At 44.4% G+C, this 20,793-nt stretch overlaps 1 protein-coding gene across 2 annotated transcripts in view; it reads left to right on the top strand.

The window, feature by feature from the left end:
- The first annotated feature begins 5,611 nt into the window (after positions 1-5,611).
- SFMBT1 (Scm like with four mbt domains 1) overlaps positions 5,612-20,793 on the top strand; it is a 137,897-nt gene continuing 122,715 nt past the window's right edge. For both annotated transcript variants that reach the window (XM_038772025.1, XM_038772026.1), the window contains exons 1-2: positions 5,612-7,772; positions 10,791-10,863. The gene's annotated coding sequence lies outside the window, so the exon portion shown is untranslated. The remainder of the gene's footprint in view (positions 7,773-10,790; positions 10,864-20,793) is intronic.

The following is a 20,793-nucleotide window of genomic DNA, read 5'->3' as shown; positions in this document are numbered from 1 at the left end:
TTATATTCTGTTTGACAGAGCAAAGTTAAAAGAGAGTTTTGCTTTCCTGATCTTCAGGAAAATGGTTATTGGTAGTTATGAATGTTTGGAAAAGCATGAAGCCTCCCATATGTCATTAGAGAATACAGTACATTGAAAAAATAGGATGGATTCAGTGTTAATAGGTAATACTAAGTTTTAGTCATCAGGGTGAATTTAGACTCTAATGCGATTTAGCTTGCAGTGCCAGAAAAGTACAAGGTACTTTACGGCAGATTAAAAAAAATACTCTCATGCCTCCAGAGCTTCACAAAATTTAGGCAGCCATTACTGCCATTCAATGAAGTGAGTTAGTTTGCAGTGCCAGAAAAGTAGGAGGTACAGATGAAAAAAATATACCGCTCTTCTAGAGCTTCACAAACTTTATACAACCATTCCTGTCATTCAGACTCAACCATCTTTGGGAGAGCAGAAATGGCATTTTAGCCAAAAGCTATGGGATAATCCTTTATTATGCTCCTCATGGTCTTTAATGTTCAGAACAGACACTTCATCAAACTTGCCTGAAAGGCCTTGAACGGTGAACAGCAAACAGTATTGTACTTGATGTGTCATTTCTAAAAGGATGAACAGTTGAGCTGATACTTTAAGTGTTGAACCGGGGGCTCATGGGAGTCTTTGTATTAACATACTCGAGCTTAAACCCCTGTTGGTTCTCTGGTGAAGGGGTTCATGTGTTTGCAGTCAGCTAAGCTCAAGGTGGTTGATGAAATGAAACAGGAAAAATTCAAACGTAGGTTTGAGTAGCGGGTAGTTGAATCATTTGAAAGAACGAGGGACTCATTCAGGAATGGGCATCTATGAACCAGACCCTTTTATAAATTCAAGAAAGAATGTTGTTAACATACAGGCTTTACCCTCCCCCTTCTCTTCCTCCCACCCCCGCAAAGAAAGATTCACTGTCAAGATACTGATTGGGTTGGCTTGTATGCCTGTCTCATTTACCAAAGTTGAAATAAAAAGTAAAATAGTAAGTAAAGCAAATCCAAAATAGCTAAAACTCACTATAAAAGTCATCCAGCTTTAATGGAAGAACATGTAGTATTTGTGAAGTGTATTAAGTTTGTTTTCCGAGAGCAGGGGCGGTGTTGTGTGGTCAGTGAAGAATGTTGTGCGTTCTCAAATATTCAACAACAACTGGTGTAACTTTTCCTAAGACTAGTACAGGAAGTCCTCAGACTTATGACACAACTGATTCCTGAAAACTGCATCTGAAGTTAAAACCAATTTTGTTATTGGAACAGTGCTGTAAACGGGGGATTTGTACCTCTTGAACTGTGGTTGGATTTTTACTAAAAAGACCCTAAATTATATCCTCAGCCAGTTACAGTTGAGTAACGTAAGTATGTCAATGTATTTATATTGAGTTAACGAGGTTTCGTGATAAGATAGCAGATTTTTATGTCATTGGAAGAAAAGTGGACGTATCGATCCTCCCTGGTTATTCTGTCTGGTGATCAAGTAATTCCCTCTCTTCCTCCACCTCTTTTAATTTTTTGGCTCCATTTCCACTTGGCTCTTCTGCTGCCCCCCTCTCCCCTCCCCCCATCTGTGCCCCACTAACTAAGAGGCATAAGGGAGGCTAGTGTTGTAAAGTCAGAACCGATGTGTTGTAAAGCTGAAATGCAATGCATTTAGAAATACAAGCGCTGTTCATCTTAACTTAAAACATCTTAAACTGAGGACTGCCTGTACCAGGTTAGAAGCTTTTGTGTGTTTTCCTGCAACTTTTGTTGGAGGAGAGGTGGTCAGAAGCAGGTAAGGGGGGCATGCTGTCTTTAACGGACTCTATCATAGCTGGAGAAGCCATCTAGTTCTGATGAACTGTGAACTTGAGTAGCGCAAAGCACCCCGAAGCATTTTCACTGTTATTAAAGATGACAATTTCCTCTTGTAAATTATTCTTTAGCGGAATGCTTCTCCAAAAGTGGGTAGCAACCTGGTCAAATCATGGGATGAGCTCCATCTCAGCCTCTCGTTTCCGGATTATTTCCAGCCTCTCTGCCGGCTGGAGCCAGAGACGGGATTTTCCTGTCCAGATGTGTGGCCCTCTCCCCTCCGACCGAAGCTCACATGTGGCTCCAGCCGGCAGACCCCACTTTCTCTCTGCTTCAGAGGAATGATCTTCAGCTTTCTTCTATCTTCGAACTCAAGGTAAGTCTTTGTCCTCCTTTCTGTCCTTCCCTACCTGAGACCTCTCTGCCAGTGAGGGAAGAGGTAGTGTAAATGTACCTACCCTCTCTCATTTGGCCCATGACTCCGAGAGAAGGGGGAACTCCCTTGGGCAAGGATTCTCAGGTGGCATGGGACAGGGGTCCCTTCCTCCCACACTGGGCCCCCTTCTGCCCCTCAGTGGAGCCTTGGCAGAGATGCTCTGGGGAGGGGGGAGGGGTACCTGCTGTTGCAGCCGTGGGCGCGGGCTGCTTTCCTCCTACACCCTGCCTCCATCATCCCCGCTCTCCCAGAGGTCCCCGTCCGTGCCCTGACCTGTGCGTCTCACTTTTGCCCCTTAACAGGGGGCGAGGGGATCAGGCTATCACTCCGAGGTGGCAGTTCACAGCAAGAGGCATTGCAAGCCTTGATCTGCTTACAAACTAAAACTGAAAGTAAAAAAAAAAAGTCACAAAGGGACGACCTCTGTCCTGACTCCCACCTGGGAAAGGGATGTGCCAATTATTATTAGCATAAGTAATGAACACACCAGCCTGATTAAGAAAAACCACCAGCACTCCTATAACTTGTTTAGCATGGTTTACGCGCACACCCCAGCGGTATGGTAGAGGATGGAATCTCAAATGGCCAGGTGGAGTAAGTCAGGGAAGGTGTGTCCCGGACTCAAGACGACTGAAGCAGTCTACTCTTCCGCTCAGCCCTGAGCAAAATGACCCGGAGGGTCCTCGTTGCTTCAGATGCTGTCAAGAGTGTGGCGTGGAGGAAATTGATAAACCAGTGGTGACCATAGAGAGCTTAGCCTGGAAAATAAAAAGGCTGACCTCCCTCCACCATCTGGACATCAGTCGGTTACAGGATGATTTGGCTTGGCACCAGAAAACCCTGTGGGACAAGATGGAGAAGCAACATGGCCTAGGGGAATAGAGCACGAGCCTGGGAGTCTGAAGGATCTGGGTTCTAATCCCGGCTCCACCACTTGTTTGTGCTGTGACCTTGGCCAAGTCACTTCACTTCTCTGGGTCTCAGTTACCTCAGCTGTCATTGGAGGTTAAAGACTGTGAGCCCCACGAGGGACAGGGACTGTGTCTAACCTGATTAGCTTGTATCTACCCCAGCACTTAGTACAGCGCCTGGCACAGAGTAAATGCTTAACAAATACCATTAAAAAAAAAACAGGTGAAGAAGGTGAGATGGGCTCTTCTTAGAGGCCCAAACTGCTAAAGGGATCCATTCACACCCACCTTCTAAAGACCATGACTAAGTCCCCCAGAGCCTGGCCCACGGCCAACCTAAGGGTGTTGGAAATGGAAAAACAAATGTGTTTGCAAGGCGGCCACTTTATCAACAACTGTTTTTATTGAGCACCTACTGTGCGCTGAACCCCGTACTAAGTGCTTAGCAACATACCCCAGAACTAAAAGATGTGGGCCTTGCCTTTGAGGAACTTACGATCCAACTTTAACAAGGAAACCCGGGAGCACCTAGATACAGGTGCTCTTGCATCCCTGAATCGCTGTTCGGGCAAGAAAAAGCAGCAGACGGTAAAGCAAGGAGGAAAAGATGCACGCTAAGATCCAAGGCTCATTTAGAGAGCCAGTAATTGCCAGTAGGTGTGGATTCAGCAGGGGTGGCTTCGGTGTCTTTAAAGATGTCTATGACTACCTGATGCCATGCCCTCCTTAACAAAAAGCTTTAGCGTCAACTGGTAGAAGCAGCAGGCAGGTGATAGTGGTAACAGTGCTATCCACTAGAACCCCCAAACCTTGGCCCGTCGGGGCACTAACACCAAGGCAGTTGACGGACGTAGGATGTCCAACACTTTGGACCTGCTCACCTCTGTCCTTACCCCATCTCCTCTGGATCCTCCAACAGTCAGTCAGGTTGGGATATTGCTCTGCTTCTCACCAAAACCAGTAACATCCCCCTGAATCTCCCAAGAGGAATCGGGACCCTCTCACGATTAGGAGGAAGATTTGGGGTCCCCTGCGCAAGAGGGCAATTGAGCAGGTCCCTCCACTGCCAGAGATCAGAGATTCTACTTCTGCTTCTCCAAGAAGTGGAATCCTAGATCTCAGATCAAAACACCTCATCTTAAGGAAAAGTTCCAAATGGTTTCTCAGAAAGACCTTCCCAGTCCTAGACAGGGGGATGGGCTGGGCCACTTGGTCCTCAGAGTCACATAAGTCAATCAATGGTATCTATCGAGCACTTTACCGTGTGCAGAACACTGGACTAAGCACTTGGGAAAACACGATTACAACAGAGTTGGTAGATACAATCCCTTCCTACAAGGAGCTTACAGTCTACAGGGTACATACATTTTGAAATCCAGCCATACCACCGAAGATTCTTTTGATTTGTGGTAAGGCCAAAATATTACCGGTCCAGAGCCCTCCCTTTTGGCCTGATGTTGGTCTTCTGGTCTTCAGTCAATCAGTGGTACTTCTTGAATTGCCTACTGAATACTAGGCACTGTCCCAAGTGCTTGGAAGAGTGCAAAGAAGCAAGGCATATATTCCCTCCCCTCAAGGAGCTTACAATCTACTGGGTAGTCAAAGAATGCCTTGCAGGTTCAGTAACACAGTTATGGAGGCAGAGGATACTCTTCCCATACATGGATGATGGGCTGTTAAATGCTAGGTCAGGGCCCAGGGCAACAGAAGATCTGAGATGAACATTGTCACTCCTTCAGTATCTTTGGGTTTAAGTGAAACCTAAGGAAGCCCCAGCTGACCCGGCTACAGTGCTTGGACTTCCTAGAGACACGCATCCACATGATCAGAATGAGTGCCTTTCTCAGAAGAGGTGAAAGGACAGCCTAAACGTGATTACGGAAAATGCCAAGTACCACCTAGGGTAGTGCATTCCAATTGCTCCGTGTCTGCAAAAGTTCCTGCTGGATTGATAGAAAGAACCAACTAATCTTGGCCGGGAACATCCGTTCCTAGAGCCAGACCCTGAGGTGATTGTCACCGTGGACATAACTCAGAGGATGGGAAAGCCAACTATTAAGCATGAACATTCTGGACGAGGGGGCTGCCCATTGGGTCTTACTCTCTTTCCAAGATAGACTGCGAGGGAAAGGAACCATTGTTCAGACCAATAACCAGGTCACCATATTTTACCTCATCAAGCAAGGAGGAACGTACTTACCTGTGAAGAAACCTTCAAGGGATAGTCACTTCAATAATGCAGCAGTTGTGTTCTTGAAGAACTTTGTGGTATGGAAAAATTATGTTAGAAAACACCCAGCTTGATCGACGCAGGCGCGCCAATGCAGAAGCAGCGGACCCTAGTGGAAAGAACTTGGGTTCGGGAGTCAGAGGAACTGGGTTCTAATCCCAGCCCTGCCATTTGTGTGCTGCGGGACCTCGGGCAAGTCCCTTAACTTTTCTGTGTCTGTTTCCTCATTTGTAAAATTAGGGATTCAGTACCTGTTCTCCCTCCTACTTACTGTAGGTGGGACAGGGTTTGAGTCTGACCTCGTTATCTTCTACCATAGCGCTTAGAGTGAATGGCATATAATAAGCGCCTAACGGATACAGTTATCATTACAACTGTCACTTCCTATAACAAATCTACGTGCATCAACATGGACCATCTTATACTTAGAACAGACATGTTATGGGAAGAACTCTCCCTTATTCTTCAGTAGTATGATGAAAATTACACATTGAGACAGAACTGTTTGGTCATGAGTGAGACAACACTGTGGGAGCTTCATCGTCTTTCGCCTGTAAGGCCAGGAAAATACACCAACTGATGCCCCGCGCGAGCAAATACCTACACGATGCAACAGTGACCTTCCTCTTCTGGAAATGGGACACCCCGGAAGCAGACTTATTTGCAAGGGAAGAAAAGGCAAAGCTTCCCAGTTTCCACTGAAGGAACTATTCGCCTGGGGGTGGGGGGCATAAAGGGGACCACATTGTCAGTTCCTTGAAGGATGGGCTTTGGAACCACCCCTACACCTCCCCCCACCCCTTTTCTCACATACCAACAAAGATCAGGTGGTACTAGGCATCCAAATCCTAGTGTGTGAGAAAAGGCTGTAGGGGACGACGCCAAATCCCTTCACACCAAGGAATTGACTTGGATCAGGAATGGGTGCCAGTAATACCAGAAGTGGCCATATCCAGCCAACGCTAGGATCCCCTGAAACACCTCGTGCATCTCAGCCAATCCGTTCTCCAGACCTCCTCTGTCAAAGTACACCCAGTGGCATGGTAAACTTTCCCTGGACAGGCGGATGGGAAGAGACTAGGGGGAAATACCCCTCATCACTGGGTTCATGAAGGGACCCAACCACTTACATTCCCCAAGGTGCACACCTTCTGCACCTTAGGATGTAAACGTAGTGCTCACACAACTATCATATCTCCCATTCGAAGCCACTGGGGCATATTCAAGCACTCGTCGTGGAAGATCGACTACCTGGTGGCAGTCACTTCAGTCCATTCGACCTTTGAGCTTTGATCACTTTTGTTAGATACCCAACGTAGTGCTCACACAACTATCATATCTCCCATTCGAACCCACTGGGGCATATTCAAGCACTTGTCGTGGAAGATCAGCTACCTGGTGGCAGTCACTTCAGTCCATTTGACCTTTGAGCTTCGATCACTTTTGTTAGATCCCCAATTCCACAAGCTCATACTCCATACCAACCCAAATTTCTTCCCTAAGGTAGTGTCAGACCGTCACGTAAGCCAGGAGAACGTACAGCTCCTCTCTCCCAACCTCGCGGAACAGGTCATCACTCATTATCTGTAATGATCACGCAGTCTGAGAGTGTCCCACTAGATGTTTGTTCGCGTCCTTCCACTCTAACTGAGTGGAGGGGGTGGGGGAGAGCTGTTCAGAAAGTCATTTTCTGCTGGCTGTTGGATTGCGTTTCCTTTGCCAGAACTGACCAGGCCCATACTTCCAAGGGACAGCCGCTACTCCCTCCATCAGGGCATGGGCCACCTTCATTTGTAGCACCGAGGGACAATCCACCAGCAGATCGGTACAAGATGTCCTCCTGTCCCCTGTGTGGACATTTGTTGAGCACTATTGCCCGAATGCCATCCACAGGAGAGAGAACCAATTTGGGCTGCCTGTCCTCCATCAGCCTTCCCTCATATAATTCCCCCCTTCCACCGAGGGGGGATTAAGGTGTGTAATAGCCCATGATCTGATCTGGTTGTTACTCGCTTTTGGAGAAACGCCATTTACTTACCTGTAATAGCAGTTCCCTAAAAGTGGCTAGCGCACCAGAGTCAGATTTCCTGCCACTCAGATTTCCCACTGCTTAGACAAACTCCAGCCATACCGCGGTACCACTAATCATATGCTTTATTTTCTTGGGACCTACTCTGCCACGGACGTCGCGAAAGTGGGGTCTGCCGGCCAGAGCCATATGTGAGCCCCGGTTGGAGGGGAGGGGCTACGTGCCTGGATGGGAAAATCCAGTCTCAAGGGCCCCAGCCAGCAGAGAGGCTGGAAACAGAGGCTGAGATGGAGCTCACACCATGATTTGATCTGGTGTCCACCACACTTTCAGAGAACTGCTACTACAGGTGAGTAACCTGTGTTTTTGGCTTCCCATGACGAGAAAGTGGAGATTTGAAAGAAACGGCTGCTGACCATACTTCTGTACCTGAAAGTGTCGATTGAATGGCTCAACAGAAGCATAATTAGTTTAGTGACTGTTGCTCTATCACTTGTTCTTTTTTGGCAAGGCTTCATTGATCCCAACTTGTGTGTGACTTCATTCTGTAATTGAATCGTTCACTTATGTTGCCAGTTCCGTGTTGGCAAAAAATGCTTGTGGAAAATGGGAAGGCGGGAGAAAACGTTTGTTTCAAAAAAGATGTTAAATTTTGATTTACATTCTCGATTATTGGCATATTCTAAAAATTAATTTTATAAGACTGTACTTTGCCTACCCTCAATCATGGTTTAAGGTTTCCTTTCATTGAGGTTGTCCTTCCTTAGCTGCAAGTAATAATGGCACAACAGATACGTTATGATTTGCGGTTAGCAGGACACAATAAAAGTTATGCCCAAACACTTTTTGGCTTGTTAAAGTGACGATAGCATTCTCACCCAGTGTGTATAAAAAGGTGGTTAAAAATAGAAGGGAATCTGAAAACCAGAGAGTATTAAGAACAGAGGTGTTTAATGCTTGAGAATTATTTTTACAGTTTTATAATTATTACTTGTTAATGGTTTCACTGCATTTGATTTCCCTGTGTCATTTACCTGGTGTCTAGGACTTTAACTTGGCTTTGACTTAACGCTGGTGTTTCTTACCTCTTTCTGAAGTACATACGTTACAGACATATATAATTCAGTTTTACCCTTTGAATTTTTGAAAACGTCCATCAGAGCAAACACCATTCGTTATTGGGTATCAGAATGGAACTGAGAAATAGTGTTTCTAAAATCACTGTTAAAACTCCAAGAAAATGGTTGTTTAATTGGGAGTAGCTCTCTTTGAGCAAAAGCTTTGGATGGAAAGAGAGACAAGGAGGCAAAAGAGGAAACAACACCAGGCACTGCAAACATCAAACATGACAGCACAACATTGGATGGCCTTTTCGCGTGCCCGGTGTGGATTAGCTTTTTGAGCCACGCAGGCACTCATAAGGTGAACTTCACCATCGGGGGCTAGGGTAAGGAGATGTTCTTTGACTATGAAGGACAACTCTCTTTCTCTCTATGTTTACTGTGGTTGCTTAGGGGAGTTTTAACCATTTACTTGGGGGCAGTTGGAGGCTTCTGTCTAGTCCGTATTGATGTTTTATTCGTTTGTGGAACATGGTGTAAAATAGGAGGGTCGTGATCAAATGGTAAGTCATAAACCTGGCTTTGGCCAAAGAACTGGGGCGGAGGGGAAGATAAATTTTTCTTGACTTCTGAATGAATCCTTCAGTGTTTGTGAAGTACGTATGACAATATCGAGAGCGCACATGAATATTAGGGGCTCAACTTCACCGGTTTCTATTGGTTCTCTAAGTAAAATGAAATGCAAAAAGTGAAAAACAAACCCATTAATAAGACCGCTGATCTTTAAACATATATTCTATGTACCCAAAGCAAATAATACTGTACCCATTGTTACCAGAGTGACCATTTAGCACACCAAAAAAGGGGAGGGAAGCAAAGAGGCAGAGCACACGCTGGGTCCCCTCCTCCCCGCCACCTCCAAGAGTGATGGCTGTGAGGCAGCCCCTGCCATTTCCTCATTGGAGTGGCTACTCTTAGGATCTGCACAGTGGTCCCAGGCTTCCCTCTATGAGCCACGTCTCAAGTAAAGGTCAGGGAGAGTGATGAGGGAATTTCCGTGAAGTTCTCAGGAGCTGTGCTTCGAACCTGGAAGCATCACCAGTTATGGAATGGAAGTGGTCCACCCCCCCAGCACAAGCTTTGCTACCCTAGAGGCTTGAGGGCCAGCCAGTAGAGCTCCAGGGTTGTTGGCTTAGTTTTCTGGTGGAACCAAATTGCAACTTCCATTCATTCAAAGCACTGTACTAAGTGCTTGGGAGAGTATAATATAACAATAGACACATTTCCTGCCCACAGTGAGTTTACAGTCTAGAGAAGGAGACAGACATTAATGTAAATGAATGAATTACAGATATGTGCATAAGTGCCGTGGGGCTGGGAGGGGCCAGGAAAAAAGGAGCAGGCCAGGGAGATGCAGAAGGGAGTGGGAGAAGAGGAAAGGGGGACTTAATCAGAAGTGATCTCTTGGAGGCCTTGTCGGATGCTCTCTGCTTCTCTGCTTATTGAGTGTGTTTGGTGTCTCCCCTCAATGCTTATCCACCGCCAAGAGTATGTTCCACTGGTCAAGCTGGATTTTTTTTTCCTGGTTACCAGTGAGTGGATGCGTGTGTTTATTGAGTCCTGCTAACAGGTTGATTGCGGTGCCACCTTCTGGCACGGACTGGGCTTGCTGATGCTGCCTGTAGTGGTTTAATATTTATTGCAGACCCGTGATATGTCACATGATTTACCAACCAAACACGGATCATTTTTGCCCTCGAGGAGCTCACATTCCGAAGTGGCATCTCTAGTGTATCTACAAATTCTACATGGTCTTCATTGATCACTTTTTGCTTTTAGCCTTTGGGTTTTGCCTTTTTTTTTTTAACGTCCTAGCTTGGTGATCATGAAATGGACTCCAAGAAGGGGGCGGTTTCTAGGAAGAGGTTTGGGAGAGGTGAAAGTTCTCACCTAGAATTTCCTAGGATTAGAGCACTTCCCCCCAAAGTGACGGCAAACAAGAGGAGGGGGGTGGTTTGGGAAAAATGGGGGACTGTTGTGGGTGATGGAAGTTGCCTAGAGAACTGACTAGAGTGGGAGCATGAGATGAGGCAAAAGGGGCCGAGATTAGGTTTAGAAATCTCTGACCACACCACCGGGCCCTCTTATCAAGCTACTACATAATGCATGATTCCTGCAAAAGTTCAATGTACATGCCTCCCTGTGTATTGCGCAATGCAGAAGGCGGTACTTCTCTGAATAGTAGACTTGTCTGTATTCCCTCAGTAGAAAGATGTGTCAATTACAACATACTTTCCCTTTTGTAGATCATTGCCTATACTGATGAGCTGCACTGCGTGGAAAGCATTTTCGTTTCTGAATTGTTCTAACAGTCTGCAGGTCAGTATACTGTGGAGCATGCTTCTCTTTTTTTAAGAAAAATATTACTGTCTTTGAGTTTATACTTTCTGAGACCGGAATCATAGCATCATCTCATTTTTACTGTCATGTTAATGATGAAAAATCCCCCTTGAAATGACTAGATAATGGTAATGCAAATATACGGTTGTATTCTGTTCTCATTACAGTCTTGTTCTTGGAAAACAGCTAGCAAGATTTATAAAGAGTGGGGTATTTGCAAAACATGGGAGAGGTGGCCCTAATAAAGAATTGTAAGAGTCAACCATGTATACAAATGTAGTGCTATAATTACTAACCAGGTGTGATTTTTGCATTATTTAAAATAGCTAAACTTCTTTGGCTACGGTTAAGTTCAGTGTATTTCAGTCTTTCAAGACTCTCTAATCTAGGGCTAAGTGTTTTGTGTAGTACACACTGAACCTTTTGTCTGCTTTTGTGGATGCTGCCCTGTGCAGCACAAGCCCTGTATACTGACAATTAAGTCTTTACTATGTATTTCTCCTTGCATTCTCTAATTTGTGCAGTCCAAAATGACCATGACACAGTCCTTTAAAGATATGAGACCACATGACAAAGAATATGATTTGCGTGTGTGTGTATTTCTTTTAAGTTCTCCTTAAATAAAAATGTATCATCAGGTCCAATTATGTTCCAGATTGCTGTGGATAGTTATATTATGACGTGCTAAACCATTCTTTCCCGTTCCCATCCTCCCAACTTCCCCAAATCATATAGTAGTTTTTTGGAGTCGAGTAGAAATGGGTAAATGGCTTTTAAGTGTGAAGTGTGTGATAACAGAAAACAGCAACTGGAAACCCAGTGAAGTGTTGTTCTAGAGGAAGCAGGAGGAAGCGGAATTGGTTTGGGGATAAGTGTAAGTCTTGATGGGGTAGTTGCAGATAGAAGGATCACTAGGGTAGGTCATGGTTTAACTCACTGCATTTTAAAAGTAGAGAATAAAGTGTGATATGTTTATCTTAAAGGAGATGGGTAGGCAACATTTTTTTGAAAAGTTATTTTTCAAAAGAAAGCTTTGCTGGAAAAGAATATTTGAATACACCTAATTTATAGTAGTGTATTTGACTACCACCTACTTACAATGTTTTGTTTGCAGTAGGTCAGTCTGTACCTCGGGCAAATCTTAGCAACAGAAAAAATCATAGCAACATCACACTAATCTTGGTTGAGAAATTTTAAAAGGAAATAGTGCAATACCCTTCTAGAGCTAACTCTTCAATTACCGTGGAATATTGTCACAAGGGTCAAAACTGCTGACGTGAAGGGCATATAGCACAATCCCTGAAATGTAAGGACTAAGTAGTATTACTAATCATTTGTATTATGAACTTCTCCAACAGACACAACACATTCTCTTACAATTTTTGAAGGTTAGCAGCAGGTCTGCCTGGTTTCCCAGGCATCACTATGGAGTGATACGAAAAACAAAATTACCTTCTTGCTGTAAGTGCTGCTGGCTTGTCATTTTAGGCATAGGCATGTACTCAAGCGCCTAGTACAGTGCTCTGCACATACTAAGTGCTCCCTAAATGCAATTGACTGAATATGTGGGGTGACTTTCGTATGTGAATGTGGGTTTATGTTTTGTGGGGTGGTTCAGGTCCCCACTCTACATGGGAGTCCCAAGCCTCCCGCATATCCTTACTGTTGCCCCATTTTTCCCATTTCCCCTGCTTTGGTAGGAGTGAGGGCTGGGTTACAGTGGAAGGGAGGAGGGGAGGAAGAGGTTAGATCCTGGGATCTGGACCACAACAAAAAACTGAGTTAGGCACTGGGCCTGACAGGAGCAAGGTCGGGGGCAAGGAGAGGGACCCAGGCCCTAGGACTAGGAAGGATTTGAGAGTGGTTGGGATCCTTGCTGAGGGGACTGGACAGTTTGGCTCTGCACCCTTCCCCTTTACCCGGCCCCCTCTGAGCTTAGTGCCAAAGTGGCAATGCTGCTAGGATTTTGTTAGGACTGTCAAGATGGCACAGTCAGGACTTCTGGGAAGAATAGCTTCTGCTGGCTATGAAGTCCATTGCCACCATCACCTCCATAAAGCTGGCCCCTGTGTTTCTTACTGCCTAGTAAAACAACAACAACAAAAAACAAAAAGCCCAACTGGGGGGCAGTAGACTTCAAGAGGCTAACTTCCAAGGCCTTTTGTCTCCTCAATTTGTCTTCAGATGTGATTGCCCCTTTGGTAATTGCTGTTGCCCAGAAATCAAGCCCTGACTTCAAGTTCATTCTCATTGTTGCTTATCTACTCTTTGGGCATCACATCCAGACAAAGATTCATTTGTCATAAAAATCTAAATTGTGGAAGCTCGTTAGTACTCGTAATTATGGTATTTGTTAAGCACTTACTATGTGCCAGGCACTGTAGTAAGCGCTGGGGTGATTACAAGCAAATCGGGTTGAACACAGTCCCTGTCCCATGTGGGGCTCACAGTTTCAATCCCCATTTTATAGATGTGGTAACTGAGGCACAGAGAAGTGAAGTGACTTGCCCAGGGTCACACAGCAGACAAGTGGCGGAGCTGGGATTAGAGCCCATGGCATTCTGACTCCCAGGCCCATGCTCTATCTACTATGCCGTAGTAGTCATAATACGAAAAGTGTGTCAGCTAATATTCATCAAGGGTGCACTTTGGGCAGATGCTATGGGAAGTAATGAGAGGAGTTAGAAGACAATTCTTACCCTCAAGGAGCTTTGACTCTAATGGGAGATATGAGGCAAACACAAGTGACAAAACTAAAGACATACATGATAATAATTAGTATGGTATTTGTTAAGGAATTACTGTGTGCCAGGCACTGTATTAAGCGCTGGGGTGGATACAAGCAAAGCAGGTTGGACACAGTCCCTATCCCACATGGGGCTCACAGTCTCAATCCATATTTTACAGATGAGGTCACTGAGGCACAGAGAAGTTAAGTGATTTGCCCAAGGTCACACAGCAGACGAGTGGTGGAGCCGGGATGACCTTCTGACTCCCACGCCTGTACTCTATTCACTACTCCATGCTGCTTCGTGTGTGTGTGTGTGTGTGTGTGTGTGTGTGCATTTGTACATACATATATTGCAAGCTATATATAAACTATACGTTAGTGTCTCCTCGGAGAAGTGGAATGGTAATGAGAAATTACAGTGATAAATCTTCAATCGTAGGTTGAAAGGAGAATACTCTTTGCTTAAACAGAACAGAATAAAAGCGTACAACCAGATTTAGTATTATTAAGTATTAATAACCTTATTTGAGCAGACTCTTTATGATGTATGCAGGGGTCTGTAGTGAGGGAGGAAAAACAAACAAACAAACACTTTCTTGGAAAGTCTAGGAAGTATCCCTTGGTAAATATAAACTCTGTTCCAGTTGAAAAGCATTTCTAAACCTGATGGAGTGATTCACACGAAGTGTGTTATTATTGTGATTCTTTATCAGAGTAGAAAGGGTTTCCCCTGAGTTTCTTGCTTTAGGTCTTTTTTAAAAAAATCAATCTTTAGAATTGATTTTTTATTCATGGTGCCCATCTGTATTAGAGAGGTGAATGAATCTTTGTATAGCAGTAAAGGGTTCTAGCTTTTACAATACTGCAAAATGTTTAAATATAGTTCTTTTATAGTAGGACAGAGATTCACTTCTGGCTCCCTGAAATCTCTTATTTGGTCCCCTTACCTGTATAGCCAAAGGCAGTGTTGACTAATGCTTAAAGACGTTAATCTCTTTTGCCAGTGGGAAGTGTTCATTAACATTTGTAATAAGCACCTGAATAACAGCACTAAAGATTGTTGAGACAGTTTTTACTTTCAGTATCCAGTCCTTGGTTTAACACTGTTGTTATTTTCCTTTGGTAAACGGACTCCAGAAACAGTCTAAGAATAAATTCTGTGTTTTAGGAAGAAAATGCAGTTGAAAGGGGGATAGTTTGAAAATCTTGGGGGTGGGAAGGGGGAGGGGGGCTATAAGAATCAAGGGAAAAATGTCAAAAGATTAGTTGACCTTTGTAATTAAAACACCTTTGTGAGTAGGTTTGTTTTTTTGTTTTGATTATGGAACCAATTGCTCTTGGGATCTGTGGGTTTTTTTTAACTTGATAAAAATATCATTGGTCCCAAGACTATGCCCCCTAGCAGTAATCTATTGTGACTTTTATTATTATTGAACAATATTGTTTTGTACTTTCTCCCCTGTTGTTTCCTTCCTTTTGTGACTGTTGTCAATTTTCTCTCCTTACCCCCCACCCCCCACCATCCCATTTTTAGATTATATAAACCCCCTGTGAGTCAAGGACCTGTCTAAATGAATATCTTTGTACTTTTTTCCCCCCAGTGCCTTAGAACTCTACTTTTCACGCAGTAATGGCTTAACAAATGTCATGAATAATAATGCTAATTATGCTGAGTGTAGAACCTCACTCACTGAACCACCTTATCAAGGAAGAGAACTACTCCTTTTTCCTGTTCCACGCAGTTGCTCTTTGGGCCCCAAACCCTCACCACTTGCTCAGCTGCTTCCAAGGAGGAGCAACAGTAGTAGGATTAGTGGTATTTATTGAGCACTTGTGATGTGCAATGCAGTGTGCTAAGTACTTGGGAAAGTAGAACAGAAGCCAAACCTACATTCCCTGCCCACCAAGACTGTGAGCCCGTTGTCGGGTAGGGACTGTCTCTATCTGTTGCCAAATTGTACTTTCCAAACAGTTAGCACAATGCTGTGCACACAGTAAGCGCACAGTAAATACGATTGAATGAATAAATGTGCTTACAATCTAATGGGGGAGACAAGCAGGCAAACAAGGATTTACAAATAGAGGGAGCAAAGGATGAACAAAGATCAGAGAGGTGGAATCAGATCAACATTTATTGAGCACCTACTGTGGACAGCACTTTTGAGGGTGCAATAGAATTAGTAGACATGATCCCTGACCTCAAGGAGTTTACAAGCTAACAGGGGGGGGCAGATGATAAAATTACACAGACAAGGAAGTATCTCAATCTTGTCTGTCTTGCTGCTGACCCCTTGCCCAGGCCTTCCATCTGGCCTGAAACTCCAACCTTCATATCTGACAGACCATCTCTTTCTCTTTTCTCTTTTTCTCTTTCTCTTTCTCTTTCTCTTTCTCTTTCTCTTTCTCTTTCTCTTTCTCTTTCTCTTTCTCTCTTTCTCTTTCTCTCTTTCTCTTTCTCTATTTCTCTGTTTCTCTCTCTCTCCGTTTCTCTCTCTGTTTCTCTCTCTCTCTCTCTCTCTCTCTCTCTCCCTCCCTCTCTCCCTCTCTCCCCCTCCCCCTCCCTTTCCCTCCCTCCCTCTCTCCTTCCCTTCAAAGTCCTATTAAAAATCATATCTCCTCCAGTAGGGCTTCCCTGACTAAGCCCTCATTTTCCCTTACTCCCTCTCCCTTCTATGTTGCATGTGCACTGGGCTGTGTACTTGATTCATTCATTCATTCATTCAATCAATCAATCATATTTATTGAGTGCTTACTGTGTGCAGAGCACTGTACTAAGCGCTTGGAAAATCCAGTACAGCAATAAAGACAATCCCTGCCCACAACAGGCTCACAGCCTAGAAAAGGGGAGACAGACATCAATAAAAGTAAATAGGTATCAATGTAATAATGAATAATAATAATTATGGTATTTGTTAAGCACTTACTATGTGCCAGGCACTGTACTAAGCACTGGGGTGGATACAAGCAAATCAAGTTGGACACAGTCCCTGTCCCACGTGGAGCTCACAGTCTCAATTCCCATTTTACAGATGAGGTAACTGAGGCATAAAGAAGTAAAGTGACTTGCCCAGAGTCACACAGCAGACAAGTGGCAGAGCCAGGATTAGAACCTCTGGCCTGCACTCTATCCACAACGCCATGCTGCTCTGATACTTGATATTCACCCTACCCTCAGTCTCACAGTACTTAAGTATACATCCATAATTCATTTTAATGTCTGCCTCCCCCTGTAGACTCTGAATTTTTTGTGGGCAGGGAACCAACTCCATTATATTTTACTTTCCCATGTGCTTAGTACAGTGTTCTGCACACAGTAAGTGATCAATAAATACCATTGATTATTAAAGTTAAGCACATATTAAGTTTTACTGGGGATTATAAGTACTTGAAGCTCAGAGGTTTCACAAAATTGTTGAAGTGGCAGTTGGGAGATGCGAGATGGGGAGATAAAGATGGGGAGATGGGAAGCAGCGTGGCTCAGTGGAAAGAGCACGGGTTTTGGAATCAGAGGTCATGCGTTCAAATTCCAGATCTGCCACTTATCAGCTGTGTGACTTTGGGCAAGTCACTTAACTTCTCTGTGCCTCAGTTACCTCATCTTTAAAATGGGGATTAAGACTGTGAGCCCCCTGTGGGACAGCCTGATCACCTTGTAACCTCCCCAGCGCTTAGAACAGTGCTTTGCACATAGTAAGCACTTAATAAATGCCATTATTATTATTATTATTGTTATTATTGTTATTGTTATTATAAGAAATGGATGGGGGAAAGCTGAAGTCTGGCCAATTTGGGGAGGCAGTGAATTCTAGACTGTGAGCTCGTTGTGGGCAGGGAATGTGTCTGTTTGTTGTTGTATTGTACTCTTCCAAAGTGCTTAGTACAGTGCTCTGCACACAGTAAGTGTTCAATAAATACGATTGAATTGCATGAATGAAAAGACCCAAAGAAAAGTATGAATGAGGGGAGGGAGACGGGCAAGACGAGCACTAGTTACTGTTAGAGGATTAGCTAGCAAGGAAAAAAGAGTGCGAGCTGGAGAATGGAGAAAGATGTGCAGTGATTTCAAAATTTCACTCTGCTTACAAAACTTTTGCCATGGCACTCTCCCTCCCTTCTTGTACTCTGCCGCCTATTAGTGGGGCAGTGCAGTTCCCCAAGGGCAGAAGGGGATGAAGACTTTGCAGCCCAGGCCTCCTGACCCCGCTCAGATTTCCCCATTTCACTCCGTTCTTCCAGGGCAGCAAGAGATGGGAGGTGGTGAACTGAGCTTCTTAGCCCCCTGACTGAACCAATCAAGGGATCTGACGATTCATTCCACACCGCCCCCCCACCCCCCATCCATGTCAGTTTGGGAGCCCTGCCCACTGTCTCCACACCCAGACACACCTTGATCTACTAGGGCACACCCACACTTTTTTGTACACCCTGAACTTTAAAGGGTATGTTGTCAAGTTGGTAGTGCACTTTTTTGTAGATTGTAATAGTCTTGTATGTAGCCCCTTGCTTTTTTTGTGGTATTTAAATGCTTACATGTTCAGGCATTGTATCCCAGCTCCACTACTTGTTTTTTTTTAATGGCATTTATTAAGCGCTTACTATGTGCAGAGCACTGTTCTAAGTGCTGGGGAGGTTACAAGGTGATCAGGTTGTCCCACAGTGGGCTCACAGTCTTAATCTCCATTTTACAGATGAGGGAACTGAGGCACAGAGAAGTTAAGTGACTTGCCCAAAGTCACACAGCTGACAATTGGCAGAGCCGGGATTTGAACCCACGACCTCTGACTCCAAAGCCCGTGCTCTTTCCACTGAGCCACGCTGCTTGTCTGCTGAGTAGCCTTGGGCAAGCTACTTGGCTTCTAGCTTGGCACATAGTAAGTGCTTAAGAAATACCATCGTTATTATTCTCTGTGCCTCAGTTACCTTATTTGTAAAATGGGAATTGAGACCGTGAGCCCCATGCGGAACAGGGACTGCATCCAACTCAATTTGCTTGTATCCACCCCAGCGCTTAGTTCAGTGCCTGGCACATAGTGAGCGCTTAACAAATACCACAATTATTATAATTTTTACTAAGCACTAGAGTGAATACAAACTAATCAGATTGTCCCACGTGGGGCTTGCAGTTGTAATCCCCATTTTACGGATGAGGTAACTGAGGCACAGAGAAGGGATTTGCTCAGTATCACATGGCTGAGAAGTGGTGGAGCTGGGATTAGAACCAAGGTCCTCTGACTCCCAGGACTGTGCTGTAGCTGCTAGGCCACGGTGCTTCTCTTGCGTAGGTTTAGTCAGAAAATTGTGGGTTAGTCGAATTTTGTGTGCACTTGTAAAACTGTTTGGAATGTTTCATACCCTTTAAAGAGAACAATTCGTGGAATCGTAGATGGCTAGGATTGGAGGGAATCGCAAAAGTTCATCTAGTTCAGCATCTTGCCTCCAGGCAGGATTATACCTGAACCATTTAAGACTAATAGTTGTCTATCTTTTTTTCAAAAGATCTCCCAGGATAAAGATTTCCCAACCTCTCTTGGTAGTGTGTTCTGGTAATTAATTATCTGTATTATCACAGTGTTTTTCCTTATATCTAATATAGCTCTCTGGCTGAAATTTAAACCCATTTCCTGTAGTTTTATTTTTTGTGCTGACAGAGAAGCAGCATGGCTCAGTGGAAAGAGCACGGGCTTGCGAGTCAGAGGTCTAGGGCTCGCAGTCTGAGGGAGGGAGAACAGGTATTTTATCCCCATTTTACAGATGAGGCCCAGAGAAGATAAAAGACTTACCCAAAGACGCCAACAAGACAAATAGCAGAGCTAGAACTAGATAGAACCAGTATCTCCCAACTTCCAGACCCATGCTTTTACCACTGGACCACCCAGCCGCAAGCTGCTAGTACTGAACGCTCCACACAGTAGCTACTTAGTAAATGCTGTTGGTAAGGATGGTGACTCTCCACAACTTTCCTCGGGAACTCAGTAACCTGTTCCTGGGTTTTGTCACTCCTGCAGTTGAGAAGTTTTAACTTGGGTTGCGTCTCATAGAATTGGCTTCTGTGCCAATGTAATTCACCTTGCTTTTGTTCAGACCTTCGTGGACTGGAAGAAAAAGAGTTTTCATCAAAACTCTTACAAAACTCTTGTCTTTTTCCAGCTGAAGCAGCCACTGTTCCATGAAGGTTTCCTCATAGGGCCTATTTTCCATCCTCATTTTTTGGCTGCCCTTTAGATCCTCTTCAATTTCTTCACTTCTCTTTTAAAGTGTAGTGATTAAAAGTGGACACAACTGAATGTGGGAATAAGGGTAGTTGTAATGAAATTAAGGGTGTACATTGTACAAAAAGCACTGTCTGCCTAGTTCTACAGGATGGGGGAATTGTTCTCATAAAACCTCACATTTTGAAACCTGTCTGTAGTACTCACCGTGTCTGATGCCATGCCAATGCACCTGTTTCTTCTGACACTGCTGCATCTGGTATCCAATAGGCTTGCATTATCAGATTAGAGTTCCCTAAGGAGTGTACGTACTATCTCACACTTGTCCCTGTTGAATTTCCTTTTGCAGTCCTAGTTCTGATGGGTAATTTCTCCACCTTTTCAAGGTCACCTTGAATTTTGTTCCTTTGATCTTAAGATGATAGCAACCCTTCCTGATTTAGTATCATTCGGCAGTGTGAGGAGTAGGATCGCAATTCCTCTGTTCAAGTCACTGATAAAGATAGTAGTGCATCTAGGAGGGAGCTGATGAGGTAGGAACTCTGATAGGAGATGCAGAAATCAGAACGCCCTAAAAAATTCCAAGGAAGGGGGCTCCCCTCTAAAGGGTGCGTGCAATTCTGTTTTTTCGAGCTCCTTTTTCTCCTCCACCGTTTCCTCCCACTACAGTCACTTAAGGGGTACTTACTGTGTAGCGGACATTGCTAAACATTTGGGAGAGTACAGTACAAAAGAATGTGCTGGGCAAGCCAAGGTGATTACGCATTGAGAGCGTTACTTGCTTCTGTTGGCGAAACTTGTCCCTGCTTCGGTAACATTCATTCGTTTGTATTTATTGAGTGCTTACTGCGTGCAGAGCACTGTACTGAGCGCTTGGAAAGTACAGTTCAGTAATAGAGACAATCCCTGCCCACAGTGGGCTTACAGTCTAGACGACTGTAATAATAATAATAATTATGGTATGCGTTA

The sequence above is a fragment of the Tachyglossus aculeatus genome, chromosome X1 (genome assembly GCF_015852505.1).
Source record: "Tachyglossus aculeatus isolate mTacAcu1 chromosome X1, mTacAcu1.pri, whole genome shotgun sequence".
In the NCBI taxonomy this organism is placed as follows: Eukaryota; Metazoa; Chordata; class Mammalia; order Monotremata; family Tachyglossidae; genus Tachyglossus; species Tachyglossus aculeatus.
This window is presented reverse-complemented; position numbering and strand designations above follow the sequence as displayed.